The sequence below is a fragment of the Pogoniulus pusillus genome, chromosome 11 (genome assembly GCF_015220805.1).
Source record: "Pogoniulus pusillus isolate bPogPus1 chromosome 11, bPogPus1.pri, whole genome shotgun sequence".
NCBI classification, from domain to species: domain Eukaryota; kingdom Metazoa; phylum Chordata; class Aves; order Piciformes; family Lybiidae; genus Pogoniulus; species Pogoniulus pusillus.
Window position 1 is genome coordinate 3,453,921 of NC_087274.1, and position 21,597 is coordinate 3,475,517.

The 21,597-nt window shown below is 49.9% G+C and overlaps 1 protein-coding gene across 5 annotated transcripts in view; it reads right to left on the minus strand.

Annotated features, from left to right (window-relative positions):
• Positions 1-21,597, minus strand: part of PRKCA (protein kinase C alpha) — a 242,300-nt gene that overhangs the window by 212,302 nt on the left and 8,401 nt on the right. The window contains exon 1 of one of the 5 annotated variants that reach the window (XM_064150621.1): positions 3,581-3,585. The exons of the other annotated variants lie outside the window; for them this stretch is intronic. The gene's annotated coding sequence lies outside the window, so the exon portion shown is untranslated. Of the gene's footprint in view, positions 1-3,580; positions 3,586-21,597 lie in introns of those variants that run through there. 5 annotated transcript variants of the gene reach the window in all.

Sequence of the window (21,597 nt, forward strand, 5' to 3'; positions counted from 1 at the left end):
ACCAGCATGCTGCTGTGGGAGGTGGTTAGGAGGAAGGTGAGAACCTCTCAACTCATTTTGTAAGGGTGAGAGGCACCAATTATCCTTTCTCATTTCTTTTTTAAACTAAATTAATGCTAACATGTAAACTATGCACAAAGGTCTCCAGAACTACCTGGAAGTCTTAAGAAACTGGTGTGGCCTCACTGCTGGGGAAGGTGAAGAAAGGGTCTGGTGGTCACAGAGGCGCTGGGTAGAAGGTTGGACATGATGATCTCAGAGGTCTTTTCCAAGCTCAATGCTTCTGTGAAAAATCTCTTACCTGTCAAATCAGGATTTCAGTTCACACCTGGCAAGCAAGTGATAAAATGACATTACTGAAGCAGCAACAAGCTTGGGGCTGGCACGGGCAGGGCCATGACAGCTTACAGAGACTCATCACAGTGATGCCAGCTAAAGGGATGATCTCAGGAAGAGATTACTTGGGAGCAAGCAGCCATTGAGAAAGGTATCCATTATAGGGCTGCTCTCAGTTAAGCCCTGAGTCATGCAGTGTCCTCAGGAAGACAGGTTTAGAAGAGAATGCACTTCCCCATCACAAACCTGCATGGCAGAGGGAGATAACAAAACTCATTCTGCAGGTACAACGAGTTAGAATTCCTCGGTGTAAGCCCAAATGAAGCGATTCTGCTTCTAGACAATGACCTCCTTTTAGAATATTCTGCTTGGAAAATCACAGCTTCCTACCAGCCAAGAAACCCCACACCTCCCTCTGCAGAACAACCAGCAAGGGCAAAGGCAGGAGCAGCTCTGAGCAAGCAGCACTTTACCGACTGCTCTGCACTGTACTCTGCCTTTCTTACACTGACTCAGCCTTTAATATTCAAACTCCAGCACAAACACGTCTTGGCACAAGACTCTGTAGGACAAGGCAGAGAAACAAACAAACAGAGAGTCCTGTCTTGCATCTTCATGGCATGTTCTGGAGCCTGACACAATCTGTGCAACCTGAGCACTGCTTCACTTCACTGGCAGACAGAGGCAAGGGGAGCCGAGCATGCAGACCAGACTCCACGTGATGACATCTCTGATGTTGGAAAGCCTTCAATCAATGGCAAATGTGGAGTGTTGCTGTCTGAAGGCAACAGCTGGAAACATCAAAGGCCTTTTTAGTTTGGAGAATGAGTATGTGACCTGCAAGTCCATGGGTGAAGTGATAGCCTCAAGATGGGCATACACAGGCTCTAGTGGCTATGGCACGGGGTTGGAACTAGATGATCTTTGAGGTCCCTTCCAACCTAAACCATTCTATGATTCTATAACAAGCAAAACTGGAACATCTGCACTCTGATAAACTACTGCCTTTAAAACTTATCAGTATAGAATCATAGAATCAACCAGGTTGGAAGAAACCCCCAAGAACATCCAGGCCAACCCAGCACCCAGCCCTGGCCAAGCAACCAGACCATGGCACTAAGTGCCCCAGCCAGGCTTGGCTTCAACACCTCCAGGCACAGCGACTCCACCACCTCCCTGGGCAGCCCATTCCAATGCCAATCACTCTCTCTGACAACAACTTCCTAACAACATCCAGACTAGACCTCCCCCACCACAACTTGAGACTCTGTCCCCTCGTTCTGTTGCTGCTTGCCTGGCAGAAGAGCCCAACCCCACCTGGCTACAGCCTCCCTGCAGGTAGTTGCAGACAGCAATGAGCTCTGCCCTGAGCCTCCTCTGCTGCAGGCTGCACACCCCCAGCTCCCTCAGCCTCTCCTCACAGGGCTGTGCTCCAGGCCCCTCCTCAGCCTTGCTGCCCTTCTCTGGACACAAAAGGTTGTGCTATCAGGGTTCTTGGCATTCCCTCAGTAGACACTGTGGAGGTCTTTTAAACCCTAAAAGAAAACACCAGCCTCACAAACAGCTCTTTGCACAAGAATAACCTGGAGCTACAGGCACTATTTTGTGGAACAGACTGGTTTAGTGTGTTCTAGAGAGAGCTCAGAGTGTCCCATCCACACAAATGCCACTCTGGACACAGCTGTTTGGAAGCTGAGCAAGCTTTGACATTTCAAATTGTTCAGTAGAATCTTTGGGTAAAGTCCTTGACAAATAAGAGACAGGGAGAGGCTTCCACACCCCAACTCCACTTGCAAGCAAGCACTTAAACCCAGCACTGCCTAATTTGAGCACTGCTATGCAGATACCACATGTGCTACAGGACAACCAGGGCTCTGCTTCTCCTAACACCCAAGTCCAAAATCTGCATTGGCACCAAAAAAAAGGATCTGATTTCTATTTTCAGTCTGAAATGGTTGAAGGATTCATTACCACTGAGAGCTGAAAAGAAACCTGACGTTTTCTCCCGTGCTAAGGAGTAAAGCAGAGCTCATTATCTGCCTTCAGGGCTCCCACTTTAAGTGCCACATCAAGGCTCAGCAAAGCCCTGGGCTCTGTCATTGCCACCGCACTTTTAAGAGCAGGTAAGTGAGGCTTGTGGCGCTTGTGCAGAGAGTGTGAGGAGGGGAGGAAAGAGCAGCCTGGGAGCACTTGCATCAGGGCTACACCACAGGCAACTTCAGAATGAGGACATGCTGTTACAAAACACAGCAGGGCATCCATTTCTCAGAGCAGACATGTGGCCTTGAAAAGCATCCTCATGGCAACATGGATTATGCCATTAAAGCCAATTAATAAAATATCAAAGCAAATGTTAAAGGCTTGATTCATCTTCTTAAGGCTTCCTTTTCAATGCAGGAATCAAGCAACAGGCTCCCTTAACAAGGAGGAGACAACAAACCTAATGCAGTCGAAGCTGCAGCTAGAATTATAAGCAACCAAACCCCTCAAGTTTGAACTCTGGGAAAGCCAGAAGGGAACTTTGGCTTCTGCCCACCAACCTGCACACAGGCACACTTCAAACTGACAGGAAGACCTGAACCAACTGCAGAACTCACTTCTGCAATAGCAGGGGAAACAAAACTTCTGGAGAGGAGCCATGCAACCCCAACTCTGGGTAGGTCTGAAAAGAGCTCTTTCACATGGCCCCACTCCCTTGTTTGGCACAGCTGTTTTGAGAGCCACTCCCCAGTCCAGTCATGGCTTTTTTCCCCATCCTATTTCACAGAAGCCTTAAACATCTTCCCAACAGATGTGTTCTGTGCTCCAGCAATGTCATGATATTTCCTGATGGCTGGCTAACACAAAAGCTGGAGCTGGGTGATCCAAAGACTGCATCTGTTACCCTGCATCTCAGAATGAATCTCTGACTGCACAAAGAGATGCCACAGATGAATAAAACTCCTCTGTTTTGAAGCCTCAACCTAGGGACAAATAATTTGCCCATGCAAGAAGAGCCAGAATGAAGGGTTCTGGGTGGTTTTATTTCTTTTCAAAATATGCTGTAAGAAGGGGAAAGGAAAACCACCATAAAAAGAACAACTTCAACACCTTCTGATCAGCATTACAGACAGCACCACCCAAAATGCCTCTGCACCATTTTCTCAGGCAAGATGATTCTCTTTCCCATTAGCCATTCCATTTCTGTCATCCTCTTAATTAAACTGAGTTCAGCAAAATAACCTGTATGAAAGATGTTACTCACCCTTAAAACTCTGTAGTAACTCTAGTCAGATCTTGCTTCAAGGAGCAAGTTTCTCCTGCAAAGCACACGGGGCAGAGCCACCATCAGAGCTTCCCTTCCATACCTGTGAAGTGAGGAGGACTCAGCTGCTAAGAATCAGCTTTAAGTGTATCAGGCTCTGCTCCACTGATTGCTAAAGAGGGAGGGGGGATGAAAACAAAAAGTCACCTGTGTATCATTAAGCCTGGAAGAAGACAATTTGCTGAGAAACACAGGAGTGCTGCAGGCTGTTCCTAACAGGATCAATGCCCAGGGGATGAAGTTGTTCCCTGAGTTACTGTGAAGAGTTGCATCTCCGCGCTGCTGCTTCTTAATTATTGCTAGGAGAGATGTGTGTGCCACAAGAGATCTTCTCTGCATGGTGCCTACTTTGGCCACTCTCTCCTGATGGGGCTGTGTTCTATCCACCCAAGCAACGTTTCAGGTGGCTCTGCCTTTACATACAGCCAGAACATGCATCATTTACCTGGTATCAACTATTCATGTGACAGAGGATTTGCATGCAAAATTCAGCATGCTGTTAAACTGAGATTTCAGTACCAAGCTCAAGCAAATAATTCCACTTAAAAAAGCCCACATCTGGCAAGTGACAGGATAATATGTGCACGTGCCACCATGTCTTGTCTCTCCAGGGTACTAAACCTTCTGTAGCAAGGAGAAGGGCGACAAAGCTGGTGAGAGGCCTGGAACACAAACCCTATGAGGAGAGGCTGAGGGACCTCGGAGTGTTTAGCATGAAGAAGAGGAGGCTCAGGGGTGACTGCACTGCTGTCTGCAACTACCTGAAGGGAGGCTGTAGCCAGGAGGGATTGGTCTCTTCTGCCAGGCAACCAGCAACAGAACAAGGGGACACAGACTCAAGCCGATTCTACAATTAAGAGCATCTCACTTTACTTAAATATTAATCATAGAATCAACCAGGTTGGAAGAGACCTCCAAGATCATCCAGTCCAAACTAGCACCCAGTCCTGTCCAGTCATCTAGACCATGGCACCAAGTGCCTCATCCAGGTTTTTCTTGAAGACCTCCAGGGACACCAACTCCACCACCTCCCTGGGCAGCCCATTCCAATGCCAATCACTCTCTCTGCCAACAACTTCCTCCTAACATCCAGCCTAGACCTGCCCTGGCACAGCTTGAGACTGTGTCCCCTTGTGCAGAGTTCTGCATAATATGAGGCTTCATTTATTCAGGGGATCACTGCACTGCAAATAAAAATAAGTCTTAAAGCCTAAACTATTAACTACAGATTAAGGTCAGATCCCAACAGTTGCTGCACGTCATAGACAGAGGTTCACTGACCGGATACCAATCTGGTCATACAAAGCAGCCTGCAAGAGTCAGGCTTTAAAATGTGAAGAACATTTATTGTCTGAAGAGGAACACAATCCTACACTCTCACAAAGAGTACTCCTGACTGCAGAACTGACAGGATGGAGAACTTTAGGATGTTCTGGAAGCACATTGGTGATGATGCTACCTGTTGGCCAGCCTAGTTTCCATTCTCTGCACCTCGCCTTGGATGGTTCTAAAATTAACCCTGCTGATTTTACCACCAATTTCCTTCTCACTTTGCCACATTAAATGTCAGATGATCTGTATGTCTGACACTGCCCTTTTAATTACTGCAACTAAAGCTTGAAAACGTGACCACAGCCACTTCCCTGCCCCTTCAAAGCACAGCTCGCTCAAACCTCTGCAGCGGTGAGAATTCAAAGGTCAATATTTGCATAAGCTCAACAAAAGGCAAGAAAAAGTGGGCCTGCACTTTGGCCACAACAGCCCCAAGCAGCTCTACAGGCTGGGGCCAGAGTGGCTGAGAGCAGCCAGGCAGAAAGGGACCTGGGGGTGCTGGGAGAGAGGAGCTGAAGATGAGGCAGCAGTGCCCAGGTGGGCAGCAGAGCCAATGGCATCCTGGGCTGGCTCAGGAGCAGTGTGGGCAGCAGGACAAGGGAGGTTCTTCTGCCCCTGTGCTCAGCACTGCTCAGGCTACACCTTGAGTGCTGTGTCCAGTTCTGGGCTCCTCAATTCAAGAGAGAAACTGAGGTGCTGGAAGGTGTTTGGAGAAGGACAGCAAGGCTGAGGAGGGGCCTGGAGCACAGCCCTGTGAGGAGAGGCTGAGGGAGCTGGGGGTGTGCAGCCTGCAGAAGAGGAGGCTCAGGGCAGAGCTCATTGCTGTCTGCAGCTGCCTGCAGGGAGGCTGTAGCCAGGTGGGGTTGGGCTCTGGTGCCAGGCAAGCAGCAACAGAACAAGGGGACAGAGCCTCAAGCTGTGCTAGGGGAGGTCTAGGCTGGATGTTGTTAGGAAGTTGTTGGCAGAGAGAGTGATTGGCATTGGAATGGGCTGCCCAGGGAGGTGGTGGAGTTGCTGTGCCTGGAAGTGTTGAAGCAAAGCCTGGCTGAGGCACTTAGTGCCATGGTCTGGTTGACTGGCCAGGGCTGGGTGCTAGGTTGGACTGGCTGAGCTTGGAGGTCTCTTCCAACCTGCTTGATTCTATGATTCCATGAAAGAGGAAGAACTATTGCCAGTGTAACCCTACAGCCTGTGCTCCTCCTAATGTCTTGGTTTGAATCACTAAGTGAGCTCCACAGACAGTGCTTAGGCCTTCATTACAATTTCCTGAGCATATTTATCACCGCTCCTTGCAGAAAGCTCCCTGCAAAAACCTGCACAAACCCAATTAGCCCTCCCTAATACACTACTGATGGATGATGAAGGCTTTTATCCCCTTCATCAATCTACAGCTACACATTTACTTACATAATCAACACTCCAAAACTCTGCTGTGCCCATGGCCTTGCAGCAATGAATTTCTTCCACTCAGCATCTCCTCGGATGAAACCTCGGTGGTTGCCAGTCACATTAACTAAGCCACCCACATTTTACTGTTCTGCTCTCAGGATTCAAAAGCACTTAAGCTGAAAGCAGCAGTAAAAAGCCTCCAGATTTGATATGCCCATTCTGGGGACTGGTTTGTTTAAAGACTGGAGCTGTAGTTGCAGTGTGTGATTGCAAAGATGCACAACACAGCCACCGGAGACCCGGAGAGAGGCTTAAGGCACAGGCAGGAAACAAGGATCTGAAGTCAAAGGCCTCCTACAGAAAGCAGGGAAGAGAGGCAATGGTGACAAAGGTTTGTCCTCCCTCTTCCCAATATAGGAGCAGCTCTTTTATCAAATACTCTCCAGTGTGCTTAAGACATTTTCTGTTCTATTTATAACGAACCTGGCCTAGGACGAAGCCTACTGAGCATAAAGTCAGTCAGGCAACAGCAGCTCCCTTACATGGCCCAGGTACTGGAGCAGTTGCAGGCTTCCAGGGATATCCTGCTTTCAGCACCCTCAAACTAATGGCCCTCATCTTCAGGATACTTCTTGTCAAGAGATGTTGAGGTGCTGGAAGGTGTCCAGAGAAGGGTGACAAAGCTGGTGAAAGGCTTGGAACACAAACTCTATGAGGAGAGGCTGAAGGAGCTGGGGATGTGCAGCCTGCAGAAGAGGAGGCTCAGGGCAGAGCTCATTGCTGTCTACAACTACCTGAAGGGAGGCTGTAGCCAGGTGGGGTTGGGCTCTGGTGCCAGGCAAGCAGCAACAGAACAAGGGGACACAGTCTCAAGTTGTGGAAGGGCAGGTCTAGGCTGGATGTTGTTAGGAAGTTGTTGTCAGGGAGAGTGATTGGCATTGGAATGGGCTGCCCAGGGAGGTGGTGGAGTCTCTGTGCCTGGAGGTGTTGAAGCCAAGCCTGGCTGGGGCACTTAGTGCCATGGTCTGGTTGCTTGGCCAGGGCTGGGTTCTAGGTTGGACTGGCTGAGCTTGGAGGTTTCTTCCAACCTGGCTGATTCCGTGATGCTATGATTCTAAGACACACAGAAAAAAATCCATGCACTGGAGTGCACCCACCCCTTTCTGTGCTCACATCCACTGGGATGAACAAGAGGAGTTCCACTATATAAAAATATACCCAGCAGATGTAATTTGTAAAAGCTGATGACAAGAAAGGAAGACAGAAAACTGACATACTTGGAAGGCTCTCAATTTGAAAGCAGAAGTCAGCAAATCCAAAAGCAATCCAAAATATGACTAATTTCAGGGCACATCAAAAATTCCACCACCTAAACTGGCACAATGGAAAAGCTTGGGGGGGAGGGGGGGCAAATTCACTCTTATAGTCCACTTCTATGTTTATTATTTTAACAACTCCTCTAAATCAAAGAAATCCCAGGAGTTGTTGGGCTGAAATCCATTTCTTTGATAAAAATGTGGAACAGGGGAACAAAAACAACCAAATCAAGATGCTCACAACCTGTCATCAGTTAGCCAGGATGTCCTCACCTTTCAGGCACACACAAATTCTGTGTGGCTCAAAGCTTGTGTGAAATGAATAAACCAGTTCAGGAAGCAGGTACTGGAGACCAGGCTGGAGGTAACACTTCTCATGCTGGGAATGAATCTTACATATCACAAGAATAAATCTTATGAGGAGTGACTGAAGGAGCTGTGGCTGTTTGGTTTGAAAAAGAGGAGGCTGAGGGCAGACCTCTTGGCTGTCCACAGCTACCTGAAAAGAGGTTGTGGTGAGGCTGGTGCTGGTCTCTTCTCACAGGTGATAGAGCAAAAGGGAATGGCCTCAAGCTGTGAGTGGGTAGGTTTAGACTGGACATCAGGAACCCCTTTTTTCCCAGCAAGAGTGGTCAGGCATTGCAATGTGCTGCCCAGGGAGGTGGCTGAGGCACCTGGATGTGTTTAAAAGTTGTTTGGATGTGGTACTGGGGGATATGGTTTAAAGTGCACCTTGTAGAGTAGGGATATGGGTTGGACTTGGTGATCCTGAGGGGTTTTTCCAAGCAGAAGGTTTCTGTGATTCCATGGCTCTGTGAATCAGGAGCTGCAGGGGAAACACATGCAGTGTGATGGAGCAGTAGGAAGACTCACGCTGCAGAGACAGTCTTTAACAAGCCAAAGCAGCTCCAAGAGGGAATCACTCTGCACGTCCCAAATGTTTGCTTCTGCTCATCTGCAGAGAAAAGGCTGAGAAAGCAGATCATGATTGCTAGCAAAAAACCCTAAGGCAGCAAAGAGACCTCAGAAATCAACACACTAAGTCCCCACGGCACACAACAGCTTGCCATGAGGTATGACATGGTGCCACATCCAGTTGGCAGCTGGCACTAGTGGTGTTCCCCAAGGATCAGTGCTGGGCACAATCCTGTTCAACCTCTTTACTGATGATCTGGACTAGGGGATTGAGTCCAGCAGCAGTATGTTTGCAGATGACACCAAGCTAGGAGCAGGTGTGGAGCTGTTGGAGGGTAGGAGAGTCCTGCAGAGGGACCTGGCCAGGCTGCATGGGTGGGCAGAGGCCAAGGGGATGAGATTGAACAAGGCCAAGTGCAGGGTTCTACACTTTGGCCACAACAACCCCAAGCAGCACTACAGGCTGGGGACAGAGTGGCTGGAAAGCAGCCAAGAGGAAAGGGACCTGGGGGTGCTGGTGGATAGTAGGCTGAAGATGAGGCAGCAGTGCCCAGGTGGCCAAGAGAGCCAATGGCATCCTGGGCTGGCTCAGGAGCAGTGTGGGCAGCAGGACAAGGGAGGTTCTTCTGCCCCTGTACTCAGTACTGCTCAGGCTACATCTTGAGTGCTGTGTCCAGTTCTGGGCTCCTCAATTCAAGAGAGATGTTGAGGTGCTGGAAGGTGTTTGGAGAAGGGCAGCAAGGCTGGGGAGGGGCCTGGAGCACAGCCCTGTGAGGGGAGGCTGAGGGAGCTGGGGGTGTGCAGCCTGCAGCAGAGGAGGCTCAGGGCAGAGCTCATTGCTGTCTGCAGCTGCCTGCAGGGAGGCTGTAGCCAGGTGGGGTTGGGCTCTGCTGCCAGGCAAGCAGCAACAGAAGAAGGGGATAGAGTCTCAAGTTGTTCTTGGGCAGGTCTAGGCTGGATGTTAGGAGGAAGTTGTTGTCAGAGAGAGTGATTGGCATTGGAATGGGCTGCCCAGGGAGGTGGTGGAGTCGCTGTGCCTGGAGGTGTTCAAGAAAAGCCTGGATGAGGCACTTAGTGCCATGATCTGGTTGGTTGGACAGGGCTGGATGCTAGGTTGGACTGGATGATCTTGGAGGTCTCTTCCAACCTGGTTGATTCTGTGATTCTATTCTATTCTAAGCCTGCTCTCTGCACTCATTGCCAGCACTCAAAAGATTCACCTCTCTTTTAGTCTCATTAGGATCAATTTCTCAAGGAGAAGGAGACCCTGAAGAGGATTCTGGCTAATGTCCTAGTGCCTAATGAGCAAAACAATAACCCAGCACAGCCTAGAAGCTGCAAGCAGTTAAACTATTCTTCCAACTCCTCCTCTTATATGAATGTTTTGTTTATTGAGGGACTAAAATCACACCTTTAGCACACATTCCAGAGAAGCTAAAAATGCTATTAACATTAAATGAAAACCAAGAGTGAACTGTCTGTGCTCTGGAAAGAGAGTTGGATGGGGAATAAAGTTCAAGACTGTTCAAAAGAAGGGTGTCTCTCTTTGGTCTGTACCTTGCAATGAACTGCTCCCAGATCTGGAATGAAGAAGGGCAGTGTTTGATCCACATTGAGTCATTTGCCTCTATTTAATATAGGCTAAGTGGACACAGCTGGGTACAATATTGGTAGTTGAGCAAACCAAGCATAGGCAATCAGCTGGAGTACTGTGTCCAGTTCTGAGAGGGACATAGAACTGCCTGAGAGAGTCCAGCACAGCACCACGAAGATGATGAAGGGAATGGAGCATCTCTCTTATGAGAATAGACTGAGGGAGCTGGGCCTGTGCTGCTGGAGGAGAGGAGACTGAGAGGTGACCTCAGCAATAGTTGTAAAGGTGAGTGGCAGGAGGCTCTGCTGGGTGATGCCCAGTGACAGCACAAGGGGCACTGGGTGGAGGCTGAGGCATAGGAAGCTTCATTTAAGCATGAGAAGGATTTTTTCCCTGTCAGGGTGACAGAGCCCTGGAACAGGCTACCCAGAGTAGTTGTGGAGTCTCCCTCTCTGGAGGTATTCCAGACCTGCCTGGATGTGTTCCTGTGTGATCTCCTCTAGGTGATGCTGCTCTGGCAGAGGGGTTGGACTGCCTGAGCTTTGGAGGTCCCTTCCAGCCCCTGCCACCCTGTGAGTCTGTGAAGCTCCACTTCTAAAGACCTGATTCCTGTAGATTTAAAACCTGGAAGGAGTTAAATAAATTGGCACCACTGCTCCTGACACTATCACTCCAAGGATCGTTTGGAAGGGGAGGGGGAGATAATGTCTCATTTTCTGAACCACAACCTCTGCAGCTTCCAAATGCAATTACAAGCTTCATCTGTATGCAAATGCCTGCAATGCATCCAGGACTAACAGCTTTTATTGCTTTCTATTGACTGAAGCTAAAGCAAACAGGAGCAAAGGCTGCAACTAGCTAAAAATTAGGTTTGTTGTCTGAATATTATGGGCTGCTTTCTTAGCAAGAAGAAGAAAAAGCAGCAGCTTGACAATTATGACATAAGGTAAATAAAGCCCTGAATGTGCCATATGAGCTATGTGTGCTGAGAACTGTTCAGTCACAGGCACTTCTGACAGGATCAGCCCCAATATATGTGGGGCTCTCAGTGAAGAGCAAACCTTTTCTTCAACCTCTACTGGCCATCACATAAACATAAGCATTAATGAGGTTCTTGCAGCTCCTTCCCCAAGGATCACTGCTGGGCCCAGGCCTGATCAGTAGCTTTAGTGATGATCTGAACGAGGGGATTGAGTCCTCCATCAGTAAGTTTGCAGATGACACCAAGCTAGTAGCAGCTGTGGAGCTGTTGGAGGGTAGGAGAGCCCTGCAGAGGGACCTGGCCAGGCTGCATGGGTGGGCAGAGGCCAAGGGGATGAGACTGAACAAGGCCAAGTGCAGGGTTCTGCACTTTGACCACAACAACCCCAAGCAGCACTACAGGCTGGGGCCAGAGTGGCTGAGAGTAGCCAGGCAGAGAGGTACCTAGGGGTACTGGTAGAGAGGAGCTGCAGAGGAGGCAGCAGTGTGCCCAAGGTGGCCAAGAGAGCCCAGGTGGGCAGCAGAGCCAATGGCATCCTGGGCTGGCTCAGGAGCAGTGTGGGCAGCAGGACAAGGGAGGTTCTTCTGCCCCTGTACTCAGCACTGCTCAGGCCACACCTTGAGTGCTGTGTCCAGCTCTGGGCCACTCAATTCAAGAGAGATGTTGAGGTGCTGGAAGGTGTTTGGAGAAGGGCAGCAAGGCTGGGGAGGGGCCTGGAGCACAGCCCTGTGAGGAGAGGCTGAGGGAGCTGGGGGTGTGCAGCCTGCAGCAGAGGAGGCTCAGGGCAGAGCTCATTGCTGTCTGCAGCTGCCTGCAGGGAGGCTGTAGCCAGGTGGGGTTGGGCTCTTCTGCCAGGCACCCAGCAGCAGAACAAGGGGACAGAGTCTCAAGTTGTGTCAGGGAAGGTCTAGGCTGGATGTTGTTAGGAAGTTGTTGTCAGAGAGAGTGATTGGCATTGGAATGGGCTGCCCAGGGAGGTGGTGGAGTTGCTGTCCCTGGAGGCGCTGAAGCCAAGCCTGGCTGGTCTGGTTGCTTGGCCAGGGCTGGGTGCTAGGTTTGACTGGCTGATCTTGGAGGTCTCTTCCAACCTGCTTTATTCTGTGATCTCTTCCAGTCCCTAACACTCTGTGAAGCAAAGGCCTGAGTGTCTGCAGCACCTTCAGGTCCAGGTTAGGTAACTGCAGAAAGGAACCAAAAAACTTCACCTAAATGGAATTACAACTAAAGGCTCAGAGTAAGTGGCAACAGAACCCACAGAAAGATCCATGGGCACCTGTTCAGTGGCCTGACTTGGAAAGCAACAGTTAAGTATCACACTTATGGGAGGCAGGATTCCTAAATAGCTGCAATTGAAGAATTAACAGCAGAGAACCAACTCCCAAGCACTGCCAGCCCCTACAAGCCCTCAACAAGCACTGCTGGAATCAGTCAGAATCATCATGTTCAGCACCTACAAGACTTTAAAAACACTTAAAGGGTAGTTCCTGGTTTTAATTATACACAAGAGAGCCCTTCACTCTGAGAATTTCATGCTTCCTACTCAAGACAGAAAAGCTGAGGAAATAGAGCCTGAAGTACTCATTAAGTAACATTATTTCTACCTTTCACCCTAAAGAGAGACAATCCACCACACCAAACATAAAAGAAGTCATTACCAATGCATCCCAAGGGGGAAATCTGTTTTCTTCAGCTTTCTGCAACTTCCCAGTTCATTAAATGCTGCTCATGGCATTAAGTCACTTCCATCTCCTGCATCTGGGTCAGTGCAATGCCAAGCACAACACCAGGCTGGGCAGTGAGTGGCTGGAGAGCAGCCCTGAGGAGAGGGACTTGGGGGTGCTGCTGGAGGAGAAGCTCCACAGGAGCCAGCAGTGTGCACTTGCAGCCCAGAGAGCCAAGCAGAGCCTGGGCTGCAGCAGCAGAAGTGTGGCCAGCAGGGCCAGGGAGGTGATTCTCCCCCTCTGCTCTGCTCTGCTGAGACCCCACCTGCAGTCCTGCATCCAGTTCTGGAGCCCCTGGGACAAGAGGGCTGTGGAGATGCTGGAGAGTGTCCAGAGCAGGGCCAGGAGGATGCTGAGAGGGCTGCAGCAGCTCTGCTGTGAGCACAGACTGAAAGAGTTGGGGCTGTGCAGGCTGCAGAAGAGGAGGCTCCCAGGTGACCTTCTTGTGGCCTTCCAGGATCTGAGAGTAATACAAAAAAGCTGGGGAGGGACTTTTTAGGCTCTCAGGGAGTGACAGGACTGAGGGGAATGGAGCAAAGCTGGAGATGGGTAGGTTCAGGCTGGAGGTGAGGAGGAAGTTGTTGAGCAGGAGAGTGGTGAGAGGCTGGAATGGGTTGCCCAGGGAGGTGGTTGAGGCCCCATGGCTGGAGGTGTTTAAGGCCAGGCTGGCTGAGGCTGTGTGCAGCCTGCTCTAGGGTAGGGTGACCCTGGGCATGGCAGAGGGGTTGGAACTGGCTGCTCCTTGTGGTCCTTTCCAATCCTGCCTGATTCTATGATTCCTCCCCCCAAAAAAACCCTTGTATGAAATGAACACCACATGTGGCTGTGCCTCAGCACTGATCTGTATTACTACACCAAAGCAGAGGAGAAAAGAATGTGCCACACTTGATCTTGCCCAGGACTCAAACTGGTTTATCTGTCAACTCAGACCGAGCTAGCACTCCCACATGTTTAATTAGAAGCTGCAGAGCTCCACAGAACTGCATCCAGGGCACTGGAACAGTCAGTTTCTTACAACTGGAACAAGCTGCTGGGATGTCTGACTCCAGTAAACAAAACAAACCTCCTCATGGTGCAAGTGTGGGAAGGGTGAAGATGGGTTTGCTCTTATAACACTAGGGAAAGAAAAAAACCCAACCAAACAACAAAGTTTTGCTGCAAGAGGAGGTTTGTGTTCCAGTTTTGATGAGCAAAGTGTCACTAAGGAAATGCTCTAGAAAAACAGAGGTAGGCTGGCACATGCCTCTGGGTCACTGTTGAGTCAGTTGTGTGGTTAGTGAATCGGGTGTGGTGCACCTAGAATCATTCAGGTTGGAAATGACCTTTAAAATCACATTCACAGCTTTGCTCCATTCCCCCCAGTCCTATCACTACCTGACAGCCTAAAAAGTCCCTCCCCAGCTTTCTTGTAACCCACTTGAGACAGTGAAAGGTCATATGCAGGAACATTCTAGGACACAGTGTAAGCAAACTGTTAACAGCTGCCAGAACCTGTACTAAGCTATCAGGCCCCTGGGTTATCTGGAGAGCTGCAGGAGCTGAAAACCTTAGGCAAAAGGTCTCCTGAATCTGTGCTGTGTCTGTGCTACATCCCTGAGGAAGCCTGGTGGTGGTGGTGGAGATGGTTCTTCACAGAATCACAGAAGCATGCAGGTTGGCAAAGCCCCTCAGCATCACCAAGCACAACCTACAACCCTACTCCACAGGATTCACCTTAAACCATATCCCCAAGCACCACAAACAAAAGACTCTGAAACACACCCAGGGTGGGTGACTCCATCACCTCCCTGGGCAGCTCATTCCAGTCCCTGACCACACTCTCCAGGAAAAATATTCTCCTCATGTCCAATCTAAACCTCCTCAGACCCAGCTTGAGGCCATTCCCCTTTGTTCTGCTTCCAAACCCCTGTGAGAAGAGGCCAGCAGCAGCCTCTCCAGTGTCCCTTCAGGTAGCTGTAGCCAGCAATGAGGTCTCTCCTCAGCCTCCTCTTTTTCAGACTAACCACCCCCAGCTCCCTCAGCCACTCCTCATAAGATTTATTCTCCAGGCCCTAGATCATTGAGTCCAACCATTAACCCAGCACTGCCAGGTCACCACTAAGTCATGTCCATCAGCACCACATCTACATGTGTTTTAAATCCCTCTGGGATAGTGACTCACCCTCACCTGTCTGACACACAGATCACAGAATTAACCAGGTTGGAAAAGACCTTGAATGCTGTCCAGATCTTTTTGTGATGCACAATGATTGTAGTAACCCAGTCACAGTATCACAGTATCATTAGGGGTTGGAAGAGATCTCACAGATCATCAAGTCCAACCCTTTACCACAGAGCTCAAGGCCAGACCATGGCACCAAGTGCCACGTCCAGTCCTGCCTTGAACAGCTCCAGGGACGGCGACTCCACCACCTCCCCAGGCAGCCCATTCCAGTGTCCAATGACTCTCTCAGTGAAGAACTTTCTCCTCACCTCCAGCCTAAATTTCCCCTGGTGCAGCCTGAGGCTGTGTCCTCTCGTTCTGGTGCTGGCCACCTGAGAGAAGAGAGCAACCTCCTCGGCCACAACCACCCCTCAGGTAGTTGTAGACAGCAATAAGGTCTCCCCTGAGCCTCCTCTTCTCCAGGCTAACCAATCCCAGCTCCCTCAGCCTCTCCTCGTAGGGCCTCACAGTCCTCACAGATGTATGCATCCTCCCTCTTAAAAGATGCCCTACCACCCTTTCTATAGAGCAATGATGCCCAGAGACATCACATCTCCTTTCCCACACAGAAAACAACTGCTGAAAGCATCACCAATGTCTCTCATTAGCAAGCAATGCTCCAAGAGGAGCAGCTCTGCAGAGGAAAGCAGCACTAAGAAGCAGGTGCTCACACAGCACATGGTCCAGGGGGCCATGCTGGATGAGCTGCACTGTGATCCACCAACCAAACATCATTTAGCACCTAGAAGACACAGATACAGGCTGGGGTCGGAGTGGCTGGAGAGCAGCCAGACAGAGAGGGATCTGGGGGTACTGATTGATACCCGCCTGAACATGAGCCAGCAGTGTGCCCAGGTGGCCAAGAGAGCCAGTGGCATCCTGGCCTGCATCAGGAATGGTGTGGTCAGCAGGAGCAGGGAGGTCATTCTGCCCCTGTACTCTGCACTGGTTAGACCACACCTTGAGGACTGTGTTCAGTTCTGGGCCCCCAGTTTAGGAGGGACATTGAGATGCTTGAGCGTGTCCAGAGAAGGGCAACGAGGCTGGGGAGAGGCCTTGAGCACAGCCCTACGAGGAGATGCTGAGGGAGCTGGGATTGGTTAGCCTGGAGAAGAGGAGGCTCAGGGGTGACCTTATTGCTGTCTACAGCTACCTGAGGGGAGGTTGTGGCCAGGAGGAGGTTGCTCTCTTCTCTCAGGTGGCCAGCACCAGAACGAGAGGACACAGCCTCAGGCTGTGCCAGGGGAGATTTAGGCTGGAGGTGAGGAGAAAGTTCTTCCCTGAGAGAGTCATTGGGCACTGGAATGGGCTGCCCGGGGAGGTGGTGGAGTCGCCGTCCCTGGAGCTGTTCAAGGCAGGACTGGACGTGGCACTTGGTGCCATGGTCTGGCCTTGAGCTCTGTGGTAAAGGGTTGGACTTGATGATCTGTGAGGTCTCTTCCAACCCTGATGATACTGTGACTGTGCTGTTTTGTTTGGTATCACCCAGCAATGCAGACTGAGGGCTGGGACACACATTTCCAAAGGGCTTTCTTTATCTGAACCAACACTCCTGGATTTGGGCTCAGGAGCTTCATCTTCATCTGTCAGTGCTGCTCTCAGTGAAAACTTGGAACAGGAGTAATTGTTTCAGAGCTCTCTCTGAATCCAGCTGCAGGGCCAGGAACAGAGCCTTGCTTTACACTGCTATGAGGCAACTAAGGGGACCACAGCTCCTCGTAATAAGGGACATACACTGCAAGGGGAAGGCAAGGGACAGCCAAAGGAGGGGTTAACAAATAAGAGCTGACAAGACAAATGCACAAGAAGCATCTTATCTGCATGCTTATAATCTGCATGTCAGATTATCTGTAGATCATTAAATGACTCTCCTCTGAGAAGGAGCCCACAGACACGCTCCAGAGATTTGGCTGAGGGCAAAAGGCCAAAGGAGAGGACAGAGCTGGCTGAAGGAACCATGGAAAATGCACAGAGATACAATTTATGCTCCTGAGTGGTTTTCCTTGTTGTTCTGGGCTTTTGTGCACAGGCTCACAGGATGTCAGAGCTTGGAAGGGACCCAAAATGATCACTGAGTCCAACCACCCTGCCAGAGCAGGACCACACAATCTAGCTCAGGTCACACAGGAACACATCCAGACAGGCCTGGAAAGGCTCCACAGAAGGAGACTCCACAACCTCTCTGGGCAGCCTGTGCCAGTGCTCTGGGACCCTTACAGGAAAGAAGTTCCCCCTTGTGTTGAGAGGGAACCTTCTCTGCTGCAGTTTCCATCCACTGCTCCTTGCCCTATCCCAGGGACCAGTGAGCAGAGCCTGTGTCATCCCCCTCGTTGCTGTTTTGGGGTGTGTATGTGTTTGGGGTTTGCTCTGGGGGTATTATCTTTTATCAGATACCTCCAAGTTATATGCATGACAATACACTAACAGTCAGCTGCCCAAAGTGTATCTACACTAAGTTTCCACTTCAGATCATAGAGTCATAGAATCAAGCAGGTTGGAAGAGACCTCCAAGCTCAGCCAGCCCAACCTAGCACCCAGCCCTGTCCAAGCAACCAGACCATTGAGTTGCATGGACAGTACCAACAGTGACAGGCTCTTGGTGGTTCATGTCATCTCAGACTTATGGAGAGGTTAATGTCAACTGTACCACGAGGTGGGTAAGTGTGAAAAGAAAAACACATTCACTCAATCACAGAATCAAGCAGGTTGAAGAGACCTCCAAGATCATCCAGTCCAACCTAGCACCCAGCCCTAGCTAATCAACCAGACCATCACACTAAGTACCCCAGCCAGGCTTGGCTTCAACACCTCCAGGCACAGAGACTCCACCACCTCCCTGGGCAGCCCATTCCAATGCCAATCACTCTCTCTGACAACAACTTCCTAACAACATCCAGCCTAGACCTCCCCTGGCACAACTTGAGACTGTGTCCCCCTGTTCTGTTGCTGCTTGCCTGGCAGAAGAGCCCAACCCCACCTGGCTACAACTGCAACTGCTCCAACTCATGGCCTGTACTGTCTGATCTTAGCATGAAGAAAGGCAGTGACACAAGAGCAGCAGTGTGTGCACAGAGAGGAGCACTTGCTTTGTATCTTACCCACTCCATGGCAGGAACATTTAATGGGGTTTAGGGTTTTTTTTTTTAATAGAATCATAGAATGTCAGAGGTTGGAAGGGACTTCAAAAGGTCACAGAATCAAGCAGGTTGGAAGAGACCTCCAAGCTCATCCAGCCCAACCTAGCACCCAGCCCTGGCCAACTGACCAGACCATGGCACTAAGTGCCTCATTCAGGCTTTACCTGAACACCTCCAGGGACAGTGACTCCACCACCTCCCTGGGCAGCCCATTCCAATGCCAATCACTCTGGTCCAGCCCCCCTGCCAGAGCAGGATCACACTGGAATGCATCCAGATGTTTGCTGAATATCTCCAGAGAGGGAGACTCCACAACCTGCCTGGGCAGCTGGTTCCAGAAGTCAGAGATTATTTTTATGAAGCAGCAACACAGCAATAATTAAGTTTTTGTTTCTTAGTTTGGGCTCCTTCCTTTCTTCCCTTCTTTCTTCCTTCCTTTCTTCCTTCCTTCCTTTCTTTCTTTCTTTCTTTCTTTCTTTCTTTCTTTCTTTCTTTCTTTCTTTCTTTCTTTCTTTCTTTCTTTCTTTCTTTCTTTCTTTCTTTCTTTCTTTCTTTCTTTCTTTCTTTCTTTCTCTCTCTCTTTCTCTCTTTCTCTCTCTCTTTCTCTCTCTCTTTCTCCCTCTCTTTCTCCCTCTCTTTCTCCCTCTCTTTCTCCCTCTCTTTCTCCCTCTCTTTCTCCCTCTTTTTTGGTTGCAATGGAAAATGAAGACAATAAAATGAGCAACAAACTGCTGCTAGTGCAAACACAACTCTTAGGAGGGAAAAACAGCAACTAAACCTTGATCCATACATGAGAAAGAATTAATTGTGCTGCTACCTCTAGAAGGGTTAAGGATGGGAATGAAGAAGCTCTACATGTCAAGCAGGACTCACTGAAACCTTCAGAGGTTCCACTGGTTCAAGACTTCAGATGACAGAGCATTAAAACTAGTTTCTTAAGCATCTCTACAGAGATCTTCAATGCCACATTTTTAATGACAACAGATGATTTTAAAAAGAGGCTGCATGAGTGTGGGTTCTTTGGTCTCATTATAGAAGAAAGGTCAAGAACTGGTGGATAAAAGAAACAAAGCTGAGGAAATGAAGTGCTGGTTTAACTTGCTAATGCTGTGACAGACTAAGGACAGCAAAAAAAAGCCCAAGGAAATGCAACTGCTTCCATCTTTAGTGAAGGAATTGTTGCACAGAGGAGCTAAACAGAATTACCTGGGGTTTTATTTATGCAAATTGGAAAACAGGAAATTCTTCCTGGGCTCATTCATAGAATCAAGCAGGTTGGAAGAGACCTCCAAGATCATCCAGGCCAACCTAGCACCCAGCCCTGACCAGTCAACCAGACCATGGCACTAAGTGCCCCAGCCAGGCTTTTCTTGAACACCTCCAGGGACGGTGCCTCCACCACCTCCCTGGGCAGCCCATTCCAATGCCAATCACTCTCTCTGACAACAACTTCCTAACAACATCCAGCCTAGACCTACCCTGGCACAACTTGAGACTGTGTCCCCTTCTTCTGTTGCTGCTTGCCTGGCAGCAGAGCCCAACCCCACCTGGCTACAGCCTCCCTTCAGGCAGCTGCAGACAGCAATGAGCTCTGCCCTGAGCCTCCTCTGCTGCAGGCTGCACACCCCCAGCTCCCTCAGCCTCTCCTCACAGGGCTGTGCTCCAGGCCCCTCCCCAGCCTTGCTGCCCTTCTCCAAACACCTTCCAGCACCTCAACATCTCTCTTGAATTGAGGAGCCCAGAACTGGACACAGCACTCAAGGGGTGGCCTGAGCAGTGCTGAGCACAGGGGCACAAGAACCTCCCTTGTCCTGCTGCCCACACTGCTCCTGAGCCAGCCCAGGATGCCATTGGCTCTGCTGCCCACCTGGGCACTGCTGCCTCATCTTCAGCTACTCTCTACCAGCACCCCCAGGTTCCTTTCTGCCTGGCTGCTCTCAGCCACTCTGTCCCCAGCCTGTAGTGCTGCTTGGGGTTGTTGTGGCCAAAGTGCAGAACCCTGCACTTGGCCTTGTTCAGTCTCATCCCATTGGCCTCTGCTATTATTATCCTTAAGCTCCTCAGCAGACCTGGCAGAGATAAGGCAAAAGAGGGAACACCTTTGTAGTTAACAACTATAAATTTTGACCAGTTGGGAGCAAATTACCAAAGAGGCCATTAAAGAGGACCAGGAGTTGGTTGCATTTATGTTACTGTAAATAAAAATATTTTCACCTTGAGGATCTTGCTGAGCCTTCAGTGCTAAACATAATCTCCAAACACAACTAAATGCATGGCCCCCAGCATGCACTCTTCACACCAGAAAGACTCTTCCTACCAATCAAACATAGAAGCATAGAATCAGTCAGGGTTGGAAGGGACCACAAGGAGCAGCCAGTGCCAACCTCCCTGCCATGCCCAGGGACACCCTACCCTAGAGCAGGCTGCACACAGCCTCAGCCAGCCTGGCCTCAAACACCTCCAGCCATGGAGCCTCAACCACCTCCCTGGGCAACCCATTCCAGCCTCTCACCACTCTCATGCTCAACAACTTCTTCCTCACCTCCAGGCTGACTCTCCTCACCTCCAGCTTTGCTCCATTCTCCCCACTCCTGGCACTGCCTGAGAGCCTCAAAAGTCCCTCCCCAGCTTTTTTGCAGTCCCCCTTCACACACTGGAGGGCCACACTCCACAGAAGGAAGCAGCTGTAGGTTATACTCAGAGTCTCAGTGAATATCAAAGGAACGGTGAAGCCAAAATGTAACTTAAAAGCTTCCTTCCTTCGAAGCCTGCCTCCTTAAAAGAGGCACTTTCAGACTGTGGCAGGCTGAGAAAGCAGTTTGATTATTCCACTTTTCACATTTCTCTTGCAGCACCTGCCAGGTGCACCTCAGAGAAGGCTTTCAGCCTTCCAGACAGCTTGCTGTCCTGCCTGACAGCCTGAGAAGACAAAACGAAGCCCCAACTCTCTCGAATCACCTTCCCATCATGTTTGCACTGCCACAGCCAACAGAAAACAGCAAGAATAAAACAGCAGAGTGGGAACTCCTGCTGCAAAAGCACAGTATTTTAGAGTAGTTCATGTTTGTACACATCAGCAGCAAACCACAACCATCAAACAGCAAAACACTTCCTAGGAACAGGAGGTATAAAAATATGTTCCTCAGGAGAACCTTAATCCATCTGAACTCTCCCGACTCCATTTTCCAAGTCACACATTACCAAAGACAAGCTCTGACTTCTCCCACTGCTACTGTTATGAACCCTGAAACCTCTGAAAAAGCTTTTTTTCACTATTGCAGCAGAATTCCACAGCCTCTCCACAGAGCCACGCAGTGTGCAGGACATCCTCCACTCCTCTCTTCACAGAGAGAGTGATTGGCATTGGA